At 38.9% G+C, this 12,809-nt stretch overlaps 1 long non-coding RNA gene across 3 annotated transcripts in view; it reads right to left on the bottom strand.

The window, feature by feature from the left end:
- The window catches only part of LOC110400066, a 64,529-nt gene that overhangs the window by 16,134 nt on the left and 35,586 nt on the right, over positions 1–12,809 (bottom strand). The window lies entirely within an intron of this gene.

Genomic DNA, 12,809 nt, shown 5'->3' with positions numbered 1-12,809 from the left:
CAAAGTTCTTTATTGTTATTTGTTGAAAAAGGACAGGTATGTCAGCTTTTCTGTGCCTCCTGCTTTTATACTAACAATTTATGTTCAGGAAAAGCTGTGACCTGTTCAAGCCTCTGGCAAAACATGACAAACATCTGTTGTGAACAAAAACGTTTAGTAGAATGCTAGATACTGCAGTCTTGCCTGAAGAAAGGTTTCTGCCTTAAACCTCTAAAGTAGAAAAGTTTCTTAACAGTTGAACTGTTCTCTAACAGAAGACCTATGATGACTTCTTTTCTGAGGAAAAAATAAAAGGCAATCGTGGTGCGTGTGGTTTTTGTTTTTATTTGTTGTGTTTGTTCGTTTGTTTATATGCTGTTATGGTGGGATAAGGTCATCAGATACTGAAGGGGTGAAATAGTCCAGAGAAGGATGAGAGACCTGGGAAGGTAATTACTGCTTCTTCCCCAGCCAGGGCTGCTTGGAGATGGTTCCAGGGAGCCCAAGCTGCCAGAACGACCAGCTCTTTGCTTGCAGGAACCCTGCTGCTGCAGAAAGATCACTAGCCTGAAGTTCTGGTTTAATCTGACAGTGAATACAGCTTAAGTGCTGATATACACATAAATAGTTACAAGAATAATTACACAGTTCTTCACTTCACAGTGGATACTCCTACATTTTTGCCTGAAAATAATCTTTAGTTGATACTGTGCTATAATTGTATTGTATTCATTGAAGAGGGACATTCATCCTTTCAAGAAAAACTGCACGTTGTGTCAGCTGGCACAAGGAGTCAATTAGAGCTGACACAGCTGTTTTGATGAAGGACAAGAAGGCCCTAACACAGAAGTTTCATGATATCTTTTCAACATCTTAGAACTTCCCTTGGGCAGACAACAATCTTCTTGAACCAGCATGACACAGCTGAAATAATCACTTTTGCTAGCAATTGTAAAAATCTATGTATACATATAGGAGAGGAGAGAAAATGGTGTAGACTGTTGGGCAGCAATAAAGGAACTATCTGTAACTCAGCATATTACGTTTCACTACTGATGAGCATTTATCTTATTTAGTAAAATCTTACTTCTGTAAGACAGACAAAATTGAGTTAAAAATTTATATTAACATAATCATATTAATAAATATTAAAAAACAATAGGTGCTTCCATTGTGACTTCTCAAGTGCCAGAACAAGAAAACCAACTGGCAACTGGATGGACAAAGAAAGTAACCTATTTGATTTGTCCATTAGCATACTTTATTTCAATAAATAGACATGGCAATATGCTAGAAAAAATATATTTTGGTTAACATTTGTTCTTGCCTACAAATTGATATATTTATAACTAAAAGCTATGAAATTCTGAATTACGTTGTTCTGAAAGTATGAATGGAATTAGCAGCTTGAATAACTATCCACGTGGTTAATTCTTCATGCCAGCATTCAGTTTTAGAGTTCAGTTCTTTGCAGCAGGAGAGAGAATTTTCAGATTTTGATCTTCTTAGAATACATACTTCTTCCCGAAGCTGAGTTCTCAACGCGTCAAATAGCAAAACTGTTGTTTTTACATTACCCATGTCAGACTTCTTGACCTCTGCTATGTTCCTACTGCTTTTCTGGCTGGTAGACCTCTGGCAAATAAAAAAGAATTGTTTTCTTCCTCCAGTCAGAGTCACAGAATAGCTGAGGTTGAACAGGACCTCTTGAGATCATCTAGTCGTCTCTTCTCTAGCAGGGTCAGCTGCAGCAGCTTCCAGCAGGTTCCTTAGGATTTTGTGCAGTTGTGCATTTCTAAAGATGGAAACTCTAACAACTCTCTGGGCAACCCATCCCAGTGTTTGACCACTCTCTCATGCTCAGATAGAATTTCAGTCTGTAAGTACTGTATCTCCTACTGGGGAGCCCAGAAATGGACACTGTTCCAGGGAAGCAAAGGATCTTGTTTATCAGATAGAATCAGTGGGAAAACTTGCTTTTACGGCTACGCTGTTTCCTAATAGTAATCAATGGTCCCTGTCCACTCAAAACGTTGTTCTTTATACTAAAGAAAAAAAAAAAAAAAAAAAAAAAAGGAAAGATTTTCATTATACAGTATTCTGATAACGGCTTTGTGTCAGTAGCAGTTGTATTTAATGGTCAAATGCCTTCCCACAAGTTAAATCTAGTTCTTCACAACCATTGTGTTAGTATGGTTTTATGATAAAGTGACTATCAGACAAATGTTCAGGCAAAAGCTGGTGGGGAAAATAGTACCTTTTATTCAGACATAGTAAATAAAGGTGTCTGTTTCTTTCACTTTCAGTGGCAGCTAGAAATATGAGCTACAGGCTTCTACTGGCACTAATTCCTGTCCAGTCTGTAGCACGTCATAGGGTTTACACCATGTTTTTCAAACGTTTATAGCTAAGGGAAAAGAAAACCACCCTCATCACTTGAAAGAGTCTTTTTATGCCACAGTCATCATTCCATTTTATAATGTAAATTACTGAAAGGAGTACTGATACTTGAAGTCATTTCAACAGTAGAGAGACAAAATGATCAAGGGAAACTGCTGAGTTTCATCTTGGCTCATAGATAATGATAAAAATTGCTAACTACATGCGAACTGCTGTTCATACAGAAATGACAGAAACCTTAAATAATCCAGATCAGTTGCTGGATTCCAGATAGAATTTGCAAGACTACACTGAAACAAAATACTGGTTTGTAAAACCGCAGACCGATGAGAGCAAAATGTACCATCAGTGGGATGTGGAGTATTTGCCATTCCATAGTGAAGTTGAAATGTACCTCTTTTAAACTGTTTTACCCAAGACTCTTGGGGCCTACGCATCCACTTAAAGGAAAGTGCTCTGAGTGATCTCACAAGTGTATAGATGAAATTCAGGTACACCAGAACATACTTGCACAAACAGAATAAATAACCAGCTCCCAGTGGGGGAATATTTCCTCACAGAATGATATCTCATACGACCTCTCAGTACTGATTATTATGCAAAACTTGCAAAACACCTTTTCCAGAATTTGAGGATTTATTTATATACGTATAAAACAAAAATAAAAATTAGGAACTCTGTCCCAGTGAAAAAAATCGGAGAATGTAAAAGAGGTGCTCTTTTTAAAAGTCTGCTCTCAATTATTTTTCTGTGCTCACTGAATCATGAAGAGCCTTTTACTGCAGTCATGTGTAATGAGTGGAGGTAAGAAGCACCATCAAACTACTTCAAGAAAAGTCTGAGCAACGGCAGGGATTGGACACTATTACCAAAACAGTGAATGTTGCATCACTCATTAGTTCTCTGGTTTTATTCAATGTTTCCATTGCAGAAACTTCTCTGCACTACAAATCTCAGCGATCTGATCATCAAACCTAAAAAATCAGAGATTTTAATTTGACTATTTAGAACCTATACCTAAAAAAGGATGTCTCATTAAGATCTGTGAGTTAAAATTTCATTTTGGGAAGAATGATTTCTCTTCTAGTCATGAGAAAAAAAAAGAAGGTAAAGAGAGTGTGCATCTCCACTGGTTCTGGTGACTTTTTGAAAGGCACTTGCATACCACAAAGAGAGTTGCTGAGCTGAGCTGAAAAGTGGTTTTGTAGCATGGCTGCATTTTAAATTACATAAAGCTTTCCAATAGAGGCCATATGAGCTTTCAGATTTTTGTGCTAGAGAGCAATTTAACTTGAACCGAAATAACTTCATGGTTCACACTGCAGCATTTCTTCTTCTTGACTTTTGTGTTGACAACTTGAAGCTAAATTCTTTCTTACATTACAGAATCATTTTACAAATCCACAAAATCTCCACAATATTTGATTTAGATCACCAACATATGTGATGAGAGGCACAGATGTATAGAGCTGTATAATACTGGAAGCTGGAAGAGTATTATGGGGAAATCTCAACATATTCTTGCACTCTTTCCTAGCATGCTGCTTTTAGTCCCTGGATGTTGGGTTAAATAGACCTTGGAACTGACTCAGAATGGTCATTCTGGGATTCTTATGTTACTAGAGATGTAATTACTCTTAATGTAATGAAAAAGATGATTTAAAATAAAAATATCCCTTGAGACCTCCTGCTCAGAATTTCCGAAATATTGGGAGATTCTAAATCCCAATTTAAGATGTTTTAAGATGTTAAATAAGTGGCCAGATGTTAGATAGGTACTAAGGATCACTTAAGCACATATAGTAAGCACTCTGTACCTGAGAAAAATCTCTGCAGCTATTAAGAGTTTATTTTAGCAGAAAGAATTTAAGAGAAAGAATTTATCAAGAACTTGGGACTCAGGGTCTGTCAGTACCCTGGCTGCATTAACAGGACTTGCTTGCCCTGACCAGCCTCACCTGGTGTCCCATCCATCCAACTCTACCCAAGGGGCTCTATTTAAGCTTAGGCCTGATCCTTCACTGCCTACCTGTGCACGTGCTTAGTCATTGACCTCACTGATCTGGCTCTGGGTACTGTCACTGATCATTCTTTTTGCTCCCTGGCTGCCATCCCTGGGTTTGCCTGGCTCATCCTGCTCTTGCCCTCCTGATTTATTTTTGTCGTCTTCTTGGCCCCTACAGAGCAGCTGGCCCTTGCTACTCTTTGATATGATCTAACATAAATATTCTAATTTTAAATTACTGGTTTTTTTTTATATTGCTCTTAGTTTTTATTTGTTTGCTTTAGTGTTTTGAATACCTGGCTATTTGATTTTAAAATATCCCCAGGAGAAAAGAAATGCTATTCTTCTTGCTCTACAGATCCTGTACTGGAGTTGCAGCAGAACAAAATCACTTGTTAAAACATCAAGAATTTCCTCTGGAGAATAAGGTCCAGTAGTGTTCAAATCAACAGAGGAAAGGAAACAAAATCCGTTGTTTTCCCACTGTAAAACAGCTCTAGAAGGCTTCTCCAGAGTCTCAGGTAACAAGCATTTCTAGGAAAGAAACATGCTTTGGCTTCTATACAGTGCCTGAAAACTTCCTATGGGAGAATTTTCCTTGGTTAATTTATACCAGCTTAGCAGTGCTCTGTGATAGGGAGCCCAGATCCTTGAGTGGCAAGAGCTGAGTTAGTAGAGCCATTTTGTTTTATGTTACATAAGGAGTTGGTCCATGATAAAAGTACAAAACAGCTTAGTTCTGTAAGGGCAATTTCACACAGAAAGTTACAGTACATTCTGTGGAATTTCTACTTTGGTGAACTGTAGAATCAAGTCCTAAATGGTATACCAGCCCTTATATAGGAAGTATTTATGTTCAGAAAACAGGTTTGACTTCTTTTTGGTATCTAACTTAAGAATGCTGACATGAAATTGTTTTCCTATTCTTTTTACAGATTAACCAACATGATCATTGTTGACTTACTGTCTGCACTTCATCAGAGCACACTGGGATCACTGCAGCTGTCTGATGATGGTAACTAGTTCTGATTGCTGCAAAAGGATGTTTCTCTGAGCTGCAAAATAAACAGTTGTGTTCTCTCACTTTAAAAGAAATTAAAGAAAGTAACTCCAGCATAAGTCACTAAATTTGAGAACAAGAAGTCTGAGTAGAAAAACAGCTTTGTAGGGAGCAGGCACAACTACAAAATTAGAGCAAAGTGAGAAATGATAGTTTGTCTTTGTGAGGAGTTTTCCATCATTTTAATTCACATAGGATTACTTTTAAATGTTTATTTATTCAGAAGGATTTCTGTTTTGCTTTTAAAACCTTGCAAACCATCTTCCAACAAAACAACCCCCAAAACAAAGCTACATTCATATTAAAACAAAACCCTGAGCTTCAGCTGACCATGTATTGTGGCCATACTGTACTACTCAGTGATTGATTAGCAAAAAAATTAGCAGAGTACACATAAGGAGATTTCTGACACTACCAGAGAACTGAAGCCCAACATATCACCATTTTCATCACTGTCACGCCTAGAAATGCTAGCCAAGTCAGAGCATTAAATCAGCACAGTGTGAAAAGTCTCTGCTTCAAAAAACTTATTATCAAAGTATAAAGCGAGAAGAAATGAAGGTGTGTTGGAAGGAAAGTAGAAGGTAACAATAAGACAATGTAGGTCAGCAGGCTCCTTGTGCCTGCAGCCCAGCTATTGTCAGTGTCTTTTGTTGCCTCTGCCACCAGCATGAGGAACTGCATGAAGACAAGCAAATCATGCATGTTGGAAGCTGTGTTCAGTGAACAATGGAAGTGAGCAATACTGGCTGACAGGGTGTGAGAGCTGGAACGCCAAAACTGTCTGAAAGATGACAGGTAAGCTGGAGATAGATAACCCAACAAGGTCCTTGGACAAGAAGACCGGCAAGATGCATCTGAATTAAAAGGAAAAGGGGAGTGACAGAAGGAGATACATGGCAATAACAGTTAAATCAATGAGCTGGGACAGGGTCAAGATGAAAAGGGCTCAAACTGGCTGGGATGTAGCCACAGTGCTGCTAATAGGCTGCGTTCACATTGACACACTTGCATCCTGTCCTCATCCTCGTGATAATTGTCTGTTACATTTCATTAATCAAGGTCAGAGGAAAAGGATGTCATAGCAACTGAAGCAGAAGGCAGTGAGGATATAGATGAGGAATTTAGCAGAGAAGGTACTAATACAGTCCATATTGCATCGAGTTATTCAAAGAAGTAGCTTTGTTTATATAGAGGTCTCACACGAACACTTGGGGGATCAAAGTCCAAGGTGATGACAGGCTGAATGATGGCCTTACCCTCAGAGTTTATAGAGAAATGGGCATATGGCTTTACACCTCTGCACATACAGAGCTGCAATGAAATCTCTCCTACCTTAAGTACTAGGTCTATTTGGTTTCAGAGTCCATGAGAGAGGTTTCAAGTTGTGGCAAGGAGAAACTCCTCATAACGTCTCTGTTCTCAATGGTCAAGGCAGAATTCTGCCAAATCCTCATCACTGCTGCAGTAACTTCCTGCCTCAGCAGCCACTGGCCATTTTGTCTCAGGCAGGACACCTATCACTGAAATCTATGAGGAATTCAGCTGAAGAATTTTCTTTATTTTTAATCTGCACTCGGGCTATTTTCAGAAACAATTCAAACAGAAGAGTTTTGAAAATTCAGTGATGTTACTGAGTGGTTTGTTCCCTCCTACTCATCCTGCCCAGACTCCTGAAAGTGCTGGGCACAATGCAGGGTAAAACAGAAAATTACAGGGCACCTGCAATTGCAGTGAGCTGCTGAGACTAAAGCTGCAGTTGGTGATAAAGCTGTCTGCTTATTAGTGCAGTAACATGATTTTCTCCCATCAGTGGATTGGCAATTGTGTCTCGTTTTTCAATTATTTTTTTAAAACATAATCACTGGTGATACTTCTAGAAAGGACAGGATTTCTTCTGCAGGAATGGTGTAACACATGACAGTACGTGCCAGGAAAAATAGCTGCATAGCCATTAGGGTAGTAAGCCTATTCTCTGTGGATTGTTTGAAGATAATAGTGCTATTATTTGTGGATAAAGATGATAATTCTTTAATACCAGATGTGACCACAATTTTTTTACCCTCCAGTTATCATGAGCTATTATTTCACAAACCCCAGGGTTTTCACTTTGATTGCTGTGTGTAGGTACAAATTGCTTCTCATTGTTCCTTTTCATTTAGTCTTTCCATCAGAGATTTGGCTGTCTCCATTCCTGTATCTTTCCTATCAAGGCACTTGTGCAACTCCCCCACATGCCCCATCACGATAGGCTTTAGTAATTCCTAGAGTAAATGCTACCAAATCAACATTTTTATCATTTTTTAAATAGGATTTTTTCCCTGCCTGGAGTGGTACAATCTGCTTCCTTTCCCACATGTGAGAAGGGCTGGAAAGGTGAGAACTTGGCCACTGAAAACAGGAAGCTATCAACTGAAGTTATTTGAGATGAGTCTGGCTAACCAGAGTTCCCTGGAGAAGAGTAGGCTTTGCAGGAGAAAGGGAAGGATGAACTTTCAAGTTCAGCCCACGGAGCAAGTTAACAAGCTGTTTTAGAGGCACTGCAGATTGAACTTGGCTGTGCTGGAGAGTGCTATGCGTGATGACTTTTGTATTCAGATGCTGTGAGGAAGGACAAGAGGGACAGGGGTGAGAAGACCTTTCCAAGATACCTGACATGGGAACCATAAGCCACTAGAGTAAGCTGGAAACACTGATAGGGAAACTGAGGCACAGCAGCTGCTGGATGGTGTCTTGCCATAGAGGGGCAGTCTAATGCTGTGTCACAGACCTAAATTCAAACTAGAGATCACTGACAGAATCTTTTCATCTCCTTGGAACTGAGGGTTTTTTGCTAAGTTTTAGCAAAACATTGTAGTTGAATGGACTCTTCCACACTGTCTCTCCCAGCCTGGCCCTTTTGTGTTCAGTTCACCCTGTATTCTTACTTTCCTGCTATAGGGCTGAAGTGCTCCACATCCACTGGCTGCTCCCTGTGGTTCCTGCTTTTGCTGTTCACCATAGATCTTTGCTACCCTATAAAATCAAAACTACCCATGAGGTGAATTATATTTACTTCCACAGCTGAGCAGAAACTGCACTGATTTGATATAACATTTTCTATTTATTCTATTGATTTTTTTGGGTAGTCCCAAGAGCAGGTTCCCATAAAGGGCCATACAGAATTTTGCACTCAGTTCAACAATTTTATTTACAAGGAGTGTTCTTGCCCTTGCCAAGTTACTCCAGGCACGAACATCTAAATTTAATTTCTATGATTAATACAGTATAAGAGAGATGTATATACAAGACAATTCTCTGCCTGCTCAGTTATTTGGGATACCAGAAGGGCAATACAGCATTTAGGAATAGCTAGGAAGCAGAAGAATTCCCACTTGACAGATCTTAGCTGTTAAAAGACAAAAATAATAAGGAGAGTGAAAAATCTGTATAAAACAAGCTATTTTTCACCCACATATTTAAGCAGGTAAGCTTGTTGTAGGTACCGGCACAAAAGCAGGCCTCTGAAAATGCTTCCAAGAAGCATGTTTTCAGAAGTTACTACCACTGATGAGTGCTACTACAGCAGATACTCAGGGTTAATAAATCCAATAGAGATGGGAGTGTAGAAGGAAGGCTGTGAGGAACAGACTTTTACAGAATCATAGAACCAGCAAGGTTGGAAAAGACCTCCAAGACCATCTAGTCCAAACACCCACCTACAACCAATATTTTCCCACTAAGTCATATAGCATAGTAGTGCCTTTTGAACAGCAGATATTGAAAATGGGTAGGGTCTCATAAAAAATCAGTAATTCTTTTCTCTGTCCTATCACTTGCAGAAGGATGTAGCATGTTTACAGAGTAAGCAGAGCATCATTAAACTTCTTAGTCAGCTGCTGAGGAGGATGAGGTGAACCTTTTAACTGAGGATAAGAAAACAGTACTTGGTGCATTAAAAAGCAGCTGTTTTGTTTATTTCCTTGTTATTTGCTTTTTTGTTTGTTTTTTGAGTCTGAGAAAAGGCCTCTGGAAAAATGACAAATGGCAGTCCTACAAAGCAAGAAGGAATTTGATGCTCTTCTCATACCATCATCTAAATTTTCCACTAATGAGATGAAATCAAGCTTAGCATTTTTATCCCTAGAATGTTTTACAGACATTATCACTCATTTTCCCCATTGTAACAGGGGCGGTAAAAAAAAAAAAATGACACAAATTGTTAGTAAGCCTTATAAATGCCAAACTTCCAAGCTCTGTGCATTCTTAGTTTGTGATATCTCAAATTCCAGAACTGCATCTGCACTCGAAGAAGAGAGAGAGTTTACTTTGCCCCTTTTGGGTGGTCTGTTCCTGTTTCTTCATCCTGTGTTTGGATGAGGAGAGTTTAAGGAAGCTCAGGTGATTTTGTGTAAATATATCTCAGGGATATCAGTGCCTGGTCTTCCAATTCTCCTGGCCCTTCCCAACAGCAGCCAGTTCATTTTCTAAGCATCAGGTTCCCCTTTCCTCCAGTCCACTCTGAATTCCTGCAGACAAGCAAAAATTTAATTCCACACAGACCTCTCAGCCAAAGAGGAGGAAACCGTTCCCTTTCACTGGTTGTGAAGGAAATCCTGTACTCATCTGGACTTTATTAAGCTTTACCCATGAATTATCTTTCCTTTGTCCTATTAGGCAGTTTTCTCAATTTCATGGTAGGACCTCAGAGTCTTTGTGCTATTTCTGTCTGTCTTACAAAAAGCTATGAACAGGAGTTAATTACTAGTAGCAAGAAGTGCAGTTGAAAGAGCTCTGAAACTGGAAAGGATGTTCTCACCATACCTCAATGTGACAGAATTCAAAAGAGAGGAATTCTGGCAGGTTTTATTTTCCCTAGAACTGACTCTGCATGGCAATTCAGACCTGGGCCATCAGCCAAGTGGGTTTCCGCTGTGATTCACACAAGACTGTGGAGAAAGTGTTTGAAAAATTTAAGATGTGAGGAGTGGCTTTAGAAAATAACAGGAGTCATTAACTGATACATTTTCTCCATTTCACTTTGCAAGGAAAAAACAAGCTTTTTTTTGTTGGAGAATAAACAGGGGAAAGGCAGAGGGCAAAGTTCTCCCTCCGTATCCATATCTACAATTCTGATAACTTTAAGTGAAATAGCCATACCTATAAAGAAAACAATCACTGCTCTCTACATTACTTGGAATTTTTCTCTCTGGCTTAATACCGCATATAAAACAGGCAAAAAATCAGTAAGAAAAGGTTTTGTGGATTATTTGTTTTTGTATGTCTTGCCACACTTACCAAGACTTAGTTACAGAGAACGAGATTCCTCACGCTTCACACCTTGTGTAGTCCTAGGATGCGATTGCTTTCCTTCCAAGGAAACTAAGGCACTGAATATGAAACAGGTCAACTGATTTGATTCTAGCAATTGGCTACAACACCGGATCAGAAAACTGAAACCATACGAGGACATTTCCATTGGGCATTAATCTTAGTGTTAAGGTCTGACTTTCAAAAAGGATTTCACCTAGCTTTCTAATGCTTAGCATTCACAAAAGCAGGCCCTGCAGATGAAGTAAGGACATGAAATCAAGAGCTCGCTTCAGACTAGTATTCTCATCTTACAGGTAGAAACTTTTCTTTCTTTTGTACTGCGTATTTTTTCATAATACAGTTTCAGCAGCTAATGAGCTAACCAAATTCATTTGTCTGGAAAGGCACGTACAATGAAGCTAAATCTAATGAAGCAAGAAGACACCATTTCTATAATGTCTGATTTACTTTACAAAGGAATATTTTTACTCCATGACTTGATTACTCTGCCAAACATATTACAGGCCCCTCTAGAAATACCAAAGAGGTGGATGTTTCCAGGCTAACTGTGAATGAAAAACTTTCAGCACATTTCTTTGCCATAAAAATGGAATAAGGAAGAAAAAAGTAGTCTGTGCCCCAGCTAAAAGAAAAGTATAACGTACAAGCTCTAAGTAAAGAGACTGAATGTTGGAATTGCCCAAAACTGAGACATTAAGAAAACTAAGAGGATTTGGGCAAGTAGAATACAGAGTCAAAGAACATTTCTGATCTAGTATTTATACCTGCCCTTGCATTTTGTTTTATCAAATTGATAAGAGCAGAGTATAAGGCTACGCAACTTCTTTGAACATGAAGTTCACCCAAATGGGAGATCTCATATTCCTTCCTTTCTCCACACTTGAATCATTAAAATGTACTTTCTGCTCTATTCTCCTAATATCAGTACAAGCTCTTGCTAATTTCATATTGTAGCTTTCTGTAACGACTCTTACCTTTATAGTAGTAAAATGCAAAATTATATTCCAGGAATTCCTGTCCCTCGAGAAGACCAACATCATTATTTGCTGCTTTATAGCTGCAGTATGCTATATACTTGCTATATACTTGCTGCAGCAGCCCAAGCAAGGAATCAGAGATGGATTGAGTTCATATCAACTTCTTTTGAAGTTCATACCATTAACACCGCAACCACTATCACAACGATATTCATGGGTATGATGCGAGAATACCCTAGAAAATGACCAGGGAATCCCAGTCAACAATGAAGTTAAACTTGTTAGGTGATTGGTCCCATCTGAGCGCAGTTCTGCCTCATGTCATGGCAAGTTTAAACCCAGCTTGGGTGTGTCTATTTAACAGGATGGGGATGTTCAAAGAAATTGCTCTGCCTCTCACAACAGATCTGCTGATAGTTCATTTTAAAGTCTCTTAGTTAAACAGCCTGCAGAATCTAAGAAGGTAACACTTATCTTGTATCATTAGGCCACTGAACAGTAAAAGGGAATCTGCAGCACTACAGGGACACGCTTCTGATAGAGACACAGGTCACATATGTCCATGATACAGACACACCTCCTATTCATGCAAAGAAATGCAATCCCTTTTCCTTCAATTTAAGGTTAGGTACTGCAGGTGTGAAATGAAGGAAGGGGAGTCTGTACAGAGTAAAGAGAATCCAATTCCCACTGTTACAATTGCAACCTTCTCACAAAGGCTTTCCAGAAATAGTTCACACCATCTATTACCAACTGCAGTGAAGCTAATATGTTGCATTACGGTCATTTTGATGGTGGCTTGAAGGCCTAAACTCTATGATACTGAGGCTGCAATGCGTGCTAAAGTAGGTTTTTTTAATGAATAAACTTAATTTTACCATTAAAATGGGCCTTCACCTGGAAAGAGAGTAATTTGTAACTACACACAGTGCAATGTAAAGGAAGTTCTGTGTGAATAAAGATCTGCCTGTGTATGCTCTAACTAAACACAATGAAAAATGAAAGCAAACAACTCTTGAAACAGTTTTTTGCTGTTCTTTGCCTAAGGCATTTGTGTTGTTGGTTTATTTTAAAC

The sequence above is a fragment of the Numida meleagris genome, chromosome 5, assembly GCF_002078875.1.
Source record: "Numida meleagris isolate 19003 breed g44 Domestic line chromosome 5, NumMel1.0, whole genome shotgun sequence".
Classification (NCBI taxonomy): Eukaryota; Metazoa; Chordata; class Aves; order Galliformes; family Numididae; genus Numida; species Numida meleagris.
The sequence above is the reverse complement of the archived record's forward strand: the minus strand, read 5'-3'. Positions and strand labels throughout refer to the sequence as shown.